This window comes from Lissotriton vulgaris, chromosome 1_1, assembly GCF_964263255.1.
Source record: "Lissotriton vulgaris chromosome 1_1, aLisVul1.2, whole genome shotgun sequence".
NCBI lineage: Eukaryota > Metazoa > Chordata > Amphibia > Caudata > Salamandridae > Lissotriton > Lissotriton vulgaris.
This window is the reverse complement of record NC_141685.1, coordinates 599,391,490-599,406,066: the sequence shown is the minus strand read 5'-3', so window position 1 is coordinate 599,406,066 and position 14,577 is coordinate 599,391,490. Positions and strand designations below refer to the sequence as shown.

The following is a 14,577-nucleotide window of genomic DNA, read 5'->3' as shown; positions in this document are numbered from 1 at the left end:
TTCAGTTTATGTACCATATAAAGAAACACCCAATTGGCATCTCTACAACGCATTTATACAGTTCGACAACCTCATTATGGACTTAGGAACCTCGGTATTATCCAGAGATGTACAGACACATGAGGAACAAACAGACTAGCAGGCAAATAAATAACATTGTGAGGAAGCAGCCAAGCACAGCATAACTCCCGGAGATAGATAACTCTAGTGATCCCCCCCTCCCTCACCATCAGATCCCGACCCCACTGGCGAACCCATCTCACCACTTGCACCATCAGACTCGCTCTGGGAAGAACAACCCTTCTCTGTCAGACCCGAGGCACACATGACTCGCCAGGCGAGTAAATCGTCCTGCAGTTTCTCGTCTCTCCGAGTAAGTTGCATGTGAGCTTCCTCGGCCAGGGACCACTCTCTAACATCTTTAAGACAGGTGGACACCTCCGGAGCACTCTGTCCCATCCAAGTGATCGCCACCCTGCGCCATGCAAGCACCAACATCAATTGTAAAAGTTTATAGGGGAGCTTCCTTTCATGGGCTTGGGGACTAACGCCATTAAACAATGCAAGGGGTTCATTGCTATCTGAAGGCCCGTAGTGGCGACTATATGATCTACCACCCCCACCCAGAAACTCCTGACCAAAGGGCAGTCCCAGGCTCAGTGTAAGAAGCCCGCTCCCTTCTGCACTACATCTGGGGCAGCTGTCTCCCCTGTCCCCAGAGATGCGCTTTAACGAGACCGGAGTCAGGTAGGTGCGATGTAGGAAGTTATAGTGTATCAATTTGAACCATACATTGCACAATACCTTGCGCGTAAGGGAACCTATATGCTTCCGCTGCCCCTGTTCCAGTGCAGTACCGAGATCCGCCTCCCATGCCACCCAGGACCGCGGCACCGGTGGGGTGGAGTCCTGTTTCATAGCTTTATACAGCAGAGAGATCAGTTTTCGCCCCCTGCCACAGGAAAGAATAATGTCTAATGTGTGGGTCATTGGTGATGCGTCCGGGCACTGAGGCCAGGTAACCTTCACTACATCCTGAAATCCCTGATAGTGCAGGTATTGCCCGCTCCCAAGGCCGAAGGCCTCCCCACCTGCTCATAATTCAGGGAGGACTCGTTGGGGTAGAGATCAGCTAGAGCCCCGCACCCACCTTCCCGCCAAGAGTGGAAAGACATGTGTTTCTCCATGGCAACAAAAGGGGCCAGTATCCAGACCGGTAGATCCCTATGGAAGGGCGCCCTCCGCAAGACCCTCTCAATAAACCGCTGCCAGATGCCTGCCGTGTGATGCACAACATAAGGAAGAGTCTCGTCCGCTCCCCTGCCCTGCATCAAAGCGACCTGTAGCCTCTGGATGTCCGCCTTGCCCGCCAAGAGGCGCGTCTCCCACTTATCTGTGTCTGTGAACCACCGGGCCGTAGGCTGTAGTTGCGCTGCATAATAATATAAGTCAAAGCGTGGCGCTTCCATACCGCCCTCCTCGTAGCTGCAAACGACAGTGTGGAGTGCTACCCTGCTGCGCAGGCCCGCCCAGAGCAGGGACGTGAGCAACATGTTAAGAGTGCGAAAGACTCGTGGGGGAAGAGGACACAGTGAATTCTGGAGGACATATAGCATCCTGGGAAGCATTACCATCTTGGCGACGGCCAGCCGTCCCATCAAAGAAAGTGGCAAAGAATTCCAAAAGGACGCCCACTGCTGTAAGGACTTGAGTATCCGATCCATATTCCGGAGCATCAGCTGTGAGTCCGTCGGGGCCACCTGTATTCCGAGATAACGGAATCTCTCCCGTTCCCAACATAGCCCAAGGTCTGGTAAGTCTCCCAGTGGCACCGAGTCAAACCCCGCAAGCGGGAAGATCAAAGACTTGCCGCGGTTAAGTCTCAACCCAGACGCCACGACAAACTGGTCCAGGTGGCGCAGCAATATCGGCAGTGCCTCCCGTGGAGCTGTCAAATAGAACAAGGCTTCATCCGAATATAAAGAGATGACGTTGCATGTGTCTCCCACCATAATACCCCACTGTGCCATCTACGTTCGGACTCGGACAGCAAAGGGCTCTATGGCCAAGGCGAACAGTAGCGGTCAGAGGGGACACCCCTGGCATGTACCCCGTCCCAGTCGCCACTCCACGGACCGTGCAGCTCCAAGTCTCACCCTGGCGCGAGGGGCCATATATAGGATGCAAATCCAGCAACAAAAGTTGGGACCCAACCCCACTGCCTGGAGGACCTCTAGTAAATACCCCCAATCAACTGTATCAAACGCTTTAGCGAGGTCAACCGACACCAGAACAATCTGCTCCTCCCTACCACGTACTTCATGCATAATGTGATTCAACCGCAGCAGGTTCATGGCCGTGTTGCTCCCTGGAATGAACCCGCACTGGTCTTCATGGACCAGGTGAGACATATATGGCGCCAAGCTCGTGGCTAGTAGCTTGGACAAAATCTTCACATCCATGTTGATCATCGTAATCAGACGATATGACGAAGGGTCATGCGTGTCCCCCCCGGTTTCCGGATCATACATATTTCCCCCTGTGTGATACTCAGTGGCAGAGTCTTGTGTTCAAACGCCTCGTGGAATACCTGCAAGAGGAGGCAGGGAAGTGTACCCTTGAATGCCTGATAAAATTCAGGAGGGAACCCATTGCTCCCCGGGGACTTAGCTCGCGGTAGGCGGCACAATGCAGAACGCACCTCACCCAGCGACAGGGCTTCATCTAACTCCTCCTGTGCTGCTTTTGTAGGTCGTTATTTAATGGATCTTTCCATATCTGCCTCAATGTTCAGTTTATGATCTGCTTTTGCATTTCTGGGATGAATTATAATTTGGTTGATGCTCCCTTTTGGTGGTTTACTCTGTTTGATTATCCTTTTAATAGTTTCTCTGCAACAACTAGGATGAAGCTTTGCCATACTTCTACCGGTTTTATTATGATTTTTTGCCTTAAGACATATGGTGCTGATGTTGCTTGGATTGCATCTAAGCCGTTTAAGATTTGCGGCCACTTTGATGTTAATACCTATGGATAGTTCTGTCTTGGTGAGTGAGTTAACTTTTATTGTTGCTTCTTTAGGCAAGTGGTCGCTATGTTCACTGGTCCCTATCCTAACCGCCGTTACTGTAGCAAGCATATTTAAGGATGTGAATGACGTTCCGATTGGTGGATCTTCCTCCTCGAAGCGCCCGTTTCAAGGATCTTAGGTTAAATAGTTGATTTGAACAATTTTTTGGTTTCTTGATGTTTGGGGAGCCCTGTCTTGGCACTTTCCATGTGGTGCTAAGTTCTTGGTTAAGGGCAGCACCTTCCCCGGAGCTTATAAGATACATGTTGAAGTCACCTGCCAGGATGATATAGTCGGAGTCCTCTTCGTCCATTATTTTTTTTGTTGCTTTGATCAGTTCCTTGGCGGCTCTCCGTTTCCTTTTCGGATGGATGTAAACGTTGATTACTATAACTTCTTGACGTGTGCTGTTTAACCAGAGTGCAACCTTTACCGCCTGCATAGCTCTTGGGGGTGTTATTTGAGATTCTATTGTTATGGTCTCTCCTATTGTTACTATGGAGGCCAAAATCATTAAGCCCCCCTATTGGCAACCATAATCGGAGCAGTTTTTTGCCGGGATACAACACGATGTGTATCCTTGGAGTTCGATGGCCTTTTCCTCCCAGGTCTCTTGTAGCAATAACAGATCGAATGATTTTAAATATTGCAAGAACTCCGGGTCCTCACGTTTGCTAGCTAAGCCATTGATGTTCCAGATACCTATGTTCATTTGTCTGGGCTTGTTCCAGGCATGGTCAAGGTTACTCTCCCTTTGTCAATTTGTGTGATCTGGTATATTGATGGTGTGCTGAATTTGCCTTTAATTGTTGTGAGGTAACCGGCGGAAGGTGACATGGTCCCTTAGATCTTGTGCTGGAAAAAAGGTATTTGTATCTTGAGAGTACGCTCTTGGGGAAGTACTCCTAGCTCCCTGTACTTCAGAGTTGGTGTTTTTCTGAGGTGGTATCCCAGTGGAAGGTAAGAAAGGTGTAGGATAGGGAGGTTGTTTTTTTTATTTCACGTTTTGTCCCCCATTGCCTAAATGTAAACACTTCCATGTTTTTTGGGCTATTTCTGTGGAGTTCCAGGTCGCTTTACTTGTTTCCGAACATTATAAATTGTTGTTTGGCTGAAACTCTATTTTGAGAAGATCAGAGGAGCCAAAATTTTCTAGGCTTACGATCAAATGTAGAAGCTGGAATGGTTCCACAGAAACATTGACCCAATTCCACGAGTGGCTGAACACGAGACATCCTGACAATAAATTTACCCTTTCTTCTAGCAAAACTCGCCTCATATTTTTGGATGTAGAGGTTGCCCCACAGGACCAGAAACTCATTACAACATTACATCGCAAAGCAACAGATAAAAACACAATTCACCACTATAAAAGCTATCACCCCCCAAATTTAAAAGCGAACCTCCCCTATAGCCAAATGCTTAAGATCAGGAGGAATTGTTCTAGAAAGGAGGACTTTGTAGCACACGCAGAAATTTTAAGCAACCAGTTAAAAACAAGAGGCTATCCAGGCAAAATGCTAAAACATTCCACTAAAAGAGCTTGGTACACACCAAGGGAAGAATTGTTGACCAAAAAACAAAAAGCACCCTTGGAGAAGTTAGTGTGTGTGACGACCTACGGACCATACAGCAACAGGTTCAAAGCAATTATTTTGAAAAATTGGCATCTGATAGCCGGGCTAGACATACCATTTGAAAAACCACTTTTTGCTCTCAAAAAGAATAAAAGCATAGGACAACAGTTGGTTCGGGCAGGCCTAGGGATAAGCGAGGCCAAATCTGATCTACGTACCTTATGGAGGTTAAAACCAATAGAAGATCATCATAAATGTGGCACATGCGTCTCCTCTGCCAACACAGTAGAAGGAATTGAATTTCAGCATAACACCATTAAATGGACACATAAGAAATTCGCGAATTGTAAAAGCCGAAATTTGGTCTATGCAATCATTTGCCCCTGCCCGAAATTGTACATCGGCAAAACGACCCAACAAATCAATCAAAGAATAGCACAGCATCGATCCAGAATAAAACGAAACATATTGACAGCTCCAATGGTGCATCATTTCCAACAATGTGGGCATACGGAAAAAGAATTCAAGTGGACCGTTTTGTCCGCAATTAAAACCCTTATACGTGGAGGAGATGTTGACACACTACTGTTGCAAAGAGAAGCATATTTGATATTAAAGTTCAACTGCGTGATTGATGGAATGAATGAACTCTCTGAACTTCAAAGAAACACAGACTGACCCCTTTGTGCACACCACTGGCACTACTGTATCCACCCTGCGATTATAACACACTACAATCGCAAGGGCAGGAAAAAATATTGAACCACTCTGACCAAATGGCAGCCCGTTCCAAAAACGCACTACAATTCCCAGAAGTCAATGAAAGAAGTGTAGTCACGTGACTGTAATGACGACTTCCGTAAATACTTGCAGCAGAATCAGAGTAGCACACCAAACAGCAGGAGTGAGCGTTGGAGAAACAAGCTAACAGCAAGAAGGTGAGCCGTAATCATTCTTTTGTGTTGGAACCCGAGGTCGCGTTTAAATGGGTTTACTGAAACATGGCTTTGTAATTTATTGTAGCTGGATACATTTTCCGCGGCTGCCAACTCACTAACGGAGATGCACCACAAAATAGAAGAGTGACGGAACTCTGCCATACCAAGTAAGCACCCGCCTGAGTATAAACATAATTGCAGGTTTACTTAAATGAAGTTCGACAAGAAAATTAAACCAGCTCATTTTCTTAAACAGAAGTGATGTCAAATTCAGACCGTTCGTTAAAGCAGAATCGGGCTGCAGCATGAGTCATTGTCCCAAGTAAGTGGTAAACATTACCTATTAAAGAGATCAAGAAATGGCCATCCGTTAAGGAAACGGAGACAATTCAATGTCTCTTTTTATAAACACAGGTATAAAAATCCTCTCATCCAGAACATACAAGGCAACGCTGCGCTGGAACAGTAAGGTAATCTCATGTTCTAGAAGGCGCTACCTTAGTTGAAATCAAACAGGAGAAGGCACTAAAAAGAGTTTATTTTTCATTTTTAATCTATTAGGTACCCAGGTTGCCCTGAGGAAAAACAATTGGACCGGGTTTGGAAACGCGTCGGCATTTCCATGTGATTCGTCTTTTTTCACCAATTGCATAAAACAAATGTCCCAGGCTGCTGGACATAATTGATTTAAAAATACTCCTATGGTGAAATTCAGTCCCAAAATGCTAAAGAAATAAGTAGGCAGGACTGAAATACAACTGTTTCTGGTGTACCTTTAAAAGAGAATATTGATTTGTTTATAAGGAAATTGTACTAAAGTGATGTTTTTGTTTTGCACAAAAATGTTTTGCACTAAATGTTTATAATGTTGCACAAAATGTTCATAATTTTTGTTAGGTTGTGTTAAAACCTCGCATTTTTGAAAATTAAGGAATGTTTAAAGGAACATTGAAAATAAGTGAAATTACACAGGTGCTTTCTTATTAATTTGAAGCTCCATGATTGCTGACAATTAAACAACAGCATTTAACTCGAGACCATGCACCTTCATTTTATTTAAAGTTCACTGTGTCCTGCCTGGTCACGTAGGACAAACCCCTGCATTTATATAAGTATATAGGATATGGGATTGAAAAAATCCCCATGCTTTTCATTGGTTCCTGTTGCTGTCCTTTAGAAATGCTGGCTTTTCATTGGTCAATACACTTAGTAGTCCCCCCTTTTGGAATTTTGGATCCTCCCATGAGGACTGGCCCACATGAATGTCTTCTTGCTGTTCAGGTTCTTACTGTTCAGGGTATTTATACTTGGAGAGGACTATTTGTTTTTACTTGTACTGCATCTTTGCCCCATAGGTGTTCTGTTCACTTGGTCAATGAAACTTCCAACGCTTAATTTGCATGCAGTCCCGTCCCTTCATTTGCTTGGTCCCTTGATCACCCCATGCCTCTCTCTAATCCTCCTACGATATTGCTCCAGGCTCCCTCCACCCCTCTAAGCCCACTGTTGTTGGGCTCACTACACTGCTTGCCTGCCCGAGCATTACATCCATATGTTATTTTACATTTCTAGCTTTGATTTACATAGCACACCTATCCATTCACTCAGGGGAAATGAAACAATCAGGCTCAAACACGAATCCCCAGCTTCTCAGTCGGCAGCTCTCCCCGCTGAGCCATATACTTTCCTTGGCAATGTTGCAGGGTGCAGTACCTTATGTGGCCAAATGATGTCCCCCAGGACACCTAGTGATACTGCACCCTCACAACACTGCTTGCTGTTTACTGCTGGGATATTTTTTGCCAGAAAAATAAATCTAACAAACACTTTGTTCTCAATACCATTGTGGCCGCTTCAAGAGCCGCCATTACTTTTATATGCTTAAGCAAAGCACGGCACATGCTTTTATATTTACAAAACAATTGCTTTAAGTCTAGCAAATGCAAGGCCTATTGCATTGCAAATGCGTGTTATAGTCGAGCCAAGCCAACATTTCATGGCTTCCTTCCCTTTCCTATTTTTGATTACATGAAATTGCCTCCAGGCAACATGAGGTCCAGATCACATGAACTGATTTTCTCGCATCAAAACAATTTCAAATATTTGGATTTCTATTTTCTAATTATGGATTATTTTTTTCTTTTGGATCAACATAGTCTTTAGCTACAAAAATGTAAGTAATGTTTTTTTAATTTAAAAGAGTGAGATATGTTATTCTGTTAAATTGTATAATATTTCTCATTAACAATATTTTAATGCTCTGTGTGCCATATTCTCAAGGAGCTATCGCAGAGGTAATGGCACTTTATCGCTGCCAAAGTCAAGATAAATGTATCACCCCATTTACAAGCTGGTGCTAACAGCCCTTAGCACCAGTTTACCCGCGATAGTAGCCACAAAAACATTGTGTCAGATGACCCCCGCAACTATCCTAATGAGATGCCCGAGCAAAAAGCCGCGACACCATTCCACAACATTCTCAACGACCAGCCAGATTGGCGTTAAGATCACAAAACAGGCGATAGGCGCATTAGCAGCAGGAAATTGACACTTGCTGTGACCTGGGGTAAAGTCGGACCACAGCCTGCACCAGAAAAGGGAGCCCAGCCCAAAGCCACACCAGAAGAACAACAGATGCCATGGAGCCACTGATCATGCAGCTGGGAGCACCAACAGGGCCACAACACCCTTGTGGAGAAGTGTGGCTCAGGGGTTAGAGGCGGCAGGCCCGGAATCTGAGATCGGTCCTGGACCAGGGTTCAATTCCCCGCCCCGGCGGGTCTTGGGCTAAAAATTCCACGGACTCGATAATTCTCGTCCCGGTGCCTCCTCAACTCTCGGGTTCACACTCTGCGACTCTGGGCAATAGCTTGCTTAATCTCCACAACGGCCCCTCGCGGCGGGATGCCTGACTTTCACCCTGTGGACACCCTGTCGGGGCTTCTCACAGGGGAATATCAGGACGGGTTCCCTAGGCAAGCGCCAGCATACCCTTGTGGTGACAGGTTGCGCTATATAAGTATACCTACACCCACCGTCACCACCCCCAGGACCACATCCCACCAGAACAACACTGAGGCAGTGCACACAAAGACAGCGACCCTCCGCAAATGCACAAAACTCACAGACCCAACACCAGAGAATGTCATTGCCCAAAGGGACAACCTCCTCCACATTCTGACCACCATTGCCTACAGGCTGACGGTACCAACACAGCGGACAACCGACATCCCACCTCATACAAAGCTGCTGGCCGGACTGCACGTGTTGGCCTCTGGTACCCTCCAACCAACATCCGCCTGAGATGGAGGAGTCACACAGCCAGGACAATTCAAGTCCCCCACAACGGTCACGGACACCATCAGCTTGGTATCCCACCATCTATACTTCCCATACACTGCACAGGAACAGTCGGAGACCAATCAAGGCATCTACGCCACAGCTGGCTTCCAGCATGTGTCAGGAGGCAATTGACTGTGTACATGTCCTACTTGGGCCCCCTGGCAACACTGCACACAATAAGCGCAACAGAAAGTGCACTTATCCCACCAATGTCCAGGCAATAGTGGACCACCTGGGAGTCTCCGCCAACGCCGCCGCAAACCAGCCAGGCAGGGTGCATGATTCCTACACCTTCCGACAGTCCATCATCAACCTGCGCCACCAGGATGGCACCCACGGAAATGCACTGCTCATTGCCCAATACCAAATGCATACACCACACACCTCAACTCCACAATAATGCAACACACAACACAGGAAATTCACACGTCACAAGCTCACATACTACATGCACACCCACCAGACACAACAGCACAACCCACTGTTGAGTGACTCGTTGTGGTACGGCCTCCTATGCTCCCAGCACTGTTATTTTACTTCATTGATTTAAAAAAAAACTTCTATTTGGCATTTTAACTTTACTGTGTGGTGGAACTTGGAAGTTGCTCTCTGTGACGCTGGGAAGCACAAAGAGGTACAAGGGGGGTCGCTGTAGTTACTCACCTGAATGTGGAGGCCCGAGCTTGGTGCTGTGTCCGACGCGGTAGCCAGTACCGTTGTGCGGAGGGCGGGGTTAGGGAGAGCCAGGCACTTCCGCCTACTGCGGTTAGCACTATAGTCACAGGAGAGATCAGTTATAAAGGTCACATGCCCCAGCGACCGCACAGCGGACGCGCGCAGTGGGTGCGCCAAAGGCAAGCCCGCCTGCGCCCATCTGCACCTGTACGCGGCAGTCCAGGGCCCGGGGCCAGCACCCCTGGCAGTTTTGAGGTGAGGAGGCAATATGATCGCCAGCAGTTACTTGCTCTATGCACTATGTTGGGGGAAAACTGTAAACACAGCATGAATCTCGAGAATAATAACAAGAGATGTAGGCACTGCCTCTTTACTGTAAGTCTCCAGTTGAAGACCAGGGACTTTGGGCAGTCTCTGAGTTTTTTCCTGATCAACTGTAGATCTCTGAGGAAGCACAGAACTGAAATATATGACCAACTGAAGGATGTTCAGGGAGACATTCTCTTTCTCACAGAAATGTGGCTTGACGAGGAGACGGCTCCGGAAATTATAGAGGCGCTCCCCCATGGCTATGGAATCTGCAGGGTAGACAGACCCACAGGGAGGGGAAGGGGGATCGCTATAATTCGTAAACCCAACATACAGTGCACTCTAGAGTCGGTCGACATAGTGGACAGTGAAGCAGTTTTTTTTCTGTCTCAGGATCTAATAACTATGTTATAAAGGGATTTTTAGTTTACAGGCCCCCAGGAACTCTTACTCGATTTGCGGCGAGTCTTATTGAAAGTTTAATGCAGCCAGCCCTCAGGTATGAGAAGCTACATTCGCTGGGGGACTTGAATCTTCATCTGGATGATTCCTCCAATGTAGGGGCCCAAGAGATTCGCCAAGAATTAGCAGCTGTACAGATGCTCTTAAAATCAGAGCTTCCTACTCACCATTTGTGGCATCTACTTGACCCAATATTTGCGAACTGGGAAACTCTAGAAATTGTACCCCCGGTACCTGTTATATGGTCTGACCATTTTTTGATCTCCTTTAAGGTAAAGGTGCCGGTAGTTAAAATGCCGGTGAAGGTGGGAAATAAGGAGAGGCAATGGAGATGGGCAGGCTTTTCCTCTGAGAATTTTAATATGGCCCTGGTGCGCAGGGGACCTCCGGGTTGGTTGGAGATAGAGTCAGCGGTGAGGCCCTAGACAGGCACATTTTGGGGGCGCTAGATAACACTGCACCCTGGTCTAGTAAAGGGCCAGTGCGACAGATGAAATCTGCCCCATGGTTTGGGGTTGAGCTGAGGGAGGCAAAGACGACATGTAAGCGCCTTGAGAGCTATCAATATCAAATCTGGCTCTCCCAAAGACCCTGCACCACACAAAGTACTGAGAGGAAGAATTGAGACCTGAGAGCCATATATTAGCCACTTGTTAGAGCTATCGTTTAGCTCAGGAAAGGTGCAGAAAACATGGAAAGAGGCAGTGGTGCTCCCTTTGAAAAAAAAAAGCTGAATGTCAGCATGGAGCAATTAGACAACTTGCGCCCCATCTCGCTTCTACCCTACTTCGCTAAGATCGCGGAGAAGGTTGTTAACAAGCAACTGACAGCCCATATTGACACCCACAAGCTGCTACATCCTACTCAATCTGGCTTCCGCGCATTCCATTTGACGGAGTCCGCTTTGCTCTTCTCCACTGAGACCTTACGGAGATATGTGGATGAGGGTCAGACGGCGGCACTAATTCTACTGGATTTAAGTGCCGCATTTGACACTGTGCTACAGTGCTTCACACTCCGCTACAGTGTCTAAAAAAAGGGAGGAGTGGCTGGTAAGGCGTGCGAATTGCTGGAATCCTTTCTTCAAGATCATAGCTTTCAGGTGGCACAGGTACCACATAGGTCAAAAGCCATTAGCCTGAAACAGGGGGTGCCACAAGGATCCAGTATCAGCCCGACCCTTTTTAATCTTCATGTAGCGCCAGTGGCGGAGATTACCGAAAAATTTGGGGTGGAAGTTGTGTCGTATGCAGACAACACTCAGCTGGTCGTGGCCTTGACACAACCAGATGAGAGGGCAGCCAGTAATTTCACCTCTTGTCTACAAGAACTGGCGGTCTGGATGGCCAATACCTGCCTCAAATTAAACGGTAATAAAACCGAGGTGCTGATTGTCGGGAAGGCGCCGTTGGTGTGGACTTCGGCTTGGTGGCCTCAGACGCTGGGCCCTCTACCCTCACCTAGTGACCAAGTCAGGAATTTGGGGGTATGGCTTGATCTCATTTGAGTACCACACAAGACGAGTTGCAGGCACTTGCTTTGGCATTCTGCGGGGTCTCAGGAAGACTCTGGACCTATTACCTACTACAGCCAGGAAATCCTTGGTCCATGCCTTAGTTACATCGAGGCTGGACTATGGTAACGCCCTGTATCTGGGAGCAAATGTTAGGTGTATCCAGCGGCTACAGCGTATACAGAATGCTGCGGCTCGCCTGATGTTGATGCTGCCTAAGAGAGCTCTTTCTAAGAAGGCTCTGGAGACGCTACTTTGGCTGCTGGTTAAAGAACGGGTGCTGTTTAAAGCCCTATGTGTTAGTCATCGGATTACACAGGGGAAAGGGCCCTGTTATCTTCAAAACCTGCTAACTCCTTACAACCCGACCCGGCAACTGAGATGTAGCGGAGCGGGACAGGTTAAGGTCCCTAAGATCAGAAGAGCGAGAATGAGAGGGCGTTCCTTTCGCTTTCTGGCAGCGCAACAATGGAATAGACTACGTTTGAGGCTCCGGTTGGAAACCTGAGAGCTGGCTTTCCGCAAAGAGCTGAAAACGTACTTGTTTCCCAGGGGGTACGCCGGGGCAAGGTTGTGGGGATGGGGTGAAATGCTGGCAATGTGGGGTTTTGATAGGCATGCACCATAGCGCGGGGACAAACTAGCCTAGTGTAACCAGGCGCTTTATAAACTCAGTTTATTAATATTATTATTACTGTGGTAACCTGAGCAGGCCATGTACATTAGCCATCAACGGCATGACACCTCAGCCACAGAATAGCAGAATGTCGGAAGAGGTGGGGACCAGGCATGTGCGAAGAAAGCATGTGACCTATGAATGAGACTGTACACAATGCAAAGTGTGGATTGGATGTGCTGGACAGACTGCAGTATGCAGTCCACACACATCTCCATGTCGACACACAATGCTGGTATTTGGAGTGTAGAGGACAATGGATGCAACCATGTCACCCCAGCCAGTGGGGAAGATCACAGAAACGTAGCTTGTTACGTCCCCTCCGTAAGCTTGTGCAGAGTGGGCTGGTCCGGCGTATGCCAGGCCAGCGTAGGGGTGTGAGTAAAAAGCACGTAACTCTGGGCGAGGACCTCTTACGGAATGCCCAACTTCTTTGCCCCGGGCAGTGCCCCTCAGCCCATCACGAGGCCGACGCCGTGAGTGGAGTTGCCAGCGGTCCGGTGCGCCTGCTGCACCCGGGATGCTGATCCACAAACCAGTCCTGTCTCCCCCTGAGCACCCTGGCCTCAATGCCCACCTGCCGACACCGGTGTGTGTTGAAGAGGGCCCACCACATGCCACTGCAGTCTCCCAGCCCGAGTGCCGCGACCATGGCAACCTCCTTAGACCATCACGGCCTCCACGACACAGGCCCACGGAACTCCTTTCCCGTTGACGTACTCCACTGGCATACACAGCGGACAAGTAGGTCACACATTTGGAACTGAGTCTTGATTATACCATGGCAGAGAACATTATTTAAGGCTGAGGTTATGTCCCTATACTCCCTCTGATGTGGTGCAACCAAGTCTGTGCATAGGACTCCCACGAAACGTGTCTGTGGGCACACGCAGACTAGTGCTCTCGGCCTACACTGCGCTCAATTAGGTCACAGAATTAGAACTGAACATTGATTATTCAAAGGCAGAGTACATATCATTGCACGCAAAGAGAGGCGTTAGAGGATGACGCATTGCATTTTGGTGGAAAAAAGATAATCGTTACAGAGGTGATCAAACACTTGCGACAACTGCCCTGGTGTCACTAACTCTGTGCATTGCGAACCAACCACACGCAGCTGTGGGCCACTGCAGACTTCTGCCTTGGGCCTACACTGCGGTCCAGTAGGTCACAGAGTCTTGATTTGGCAATGGTGGAGTTCATATCAGTGTACAGGCATCATCGCAGACTGCATCTCCTCTCAGCCCCGGTGCCACTAGGTCTGTTCCCCAACATTCATGAACCCTCTCTGGTCGAACAATGGTGGCGTCTGAGTCTATGGACTAGGGGGTAGTTTTCATCCTCATGTAGCTGATACCGAATTGGAGGTGGCAACGAGGCTGTGGCACTCCACTCTGCCATTTGCTGCTTCTGGATCGCTTCTGCCCTCTACATCATGCCCTGGAGGACACCTTCCACTGTCCCCCTCAACCCTCCACCACATTCACCTTCGACATCAACGAGGACCCGCTCAGTCCGTGTCGCCCTACCTCAGTGGACCGAAAGTCACTGTCCCGTGGCAGGGGGCCTGTGCCAGCCGCTGTGCATCCGGGGCCACTGACTCTGTGCAGCTCAAGTCAGGGACCATGTCTGAATGAATATTGGATGACCACATCACTCCAGGTGCCACTATCTCAGTGCACCACGAGTCATTGTTCATTACTGTTTTGTTTATGTGCTGTGGAAAGCTCATGCATCAATGTCACCTCAGGGCAGTGTGGGAGACCTGGGACGTTGATGAGGAAGATGATGCAGTTCTAACACACCCCACTGCATCTGCACAATCCTAGACTTTTTCATCACATGAGCGCACTCGGCTCCAGTGCCCCAACCTCAGTGCGCTGCAACTCACGGACACTTTTGTTTGCATATTGGTTGACCTCTGTACTTTCTCCGGCTGCCTCCATGTTGCTCAGCAGTTGACTCTGTTATGCAGGTATTTTCAGTTTCCGTCGCACTGGTGTCCACTGTTCAAG

The 14,577-nt window shown here is 48.2% G+C and overlaps 2 long non-coding RNA genes across 2 annotated transcripts in view; both read left to right on the top strand.

The window, feature by feature from the left end:
- LOC147747545 (uncharacterized) overlaps positions 1-14,577 on the top strand; it is a 250,022-nt gene that overhangs the window by 186,174 nt on the left and 49,271 nt on the right. The window lies entirely within an intron of this gene.
- Positions 5,532-6,620, top strand: LOC147747546 (uncharacterized). Its single transcript, XR_015299670.1, has 5 exons — positions 5,532-5,585; positions 5,671-5,752; positions 5,842-5,907; positions 6,000-6,055; positions 6,147-6,620. It is a non-coding gene; the product is annotated as an uncharacterized LOC147747546 (long non-coding RNA).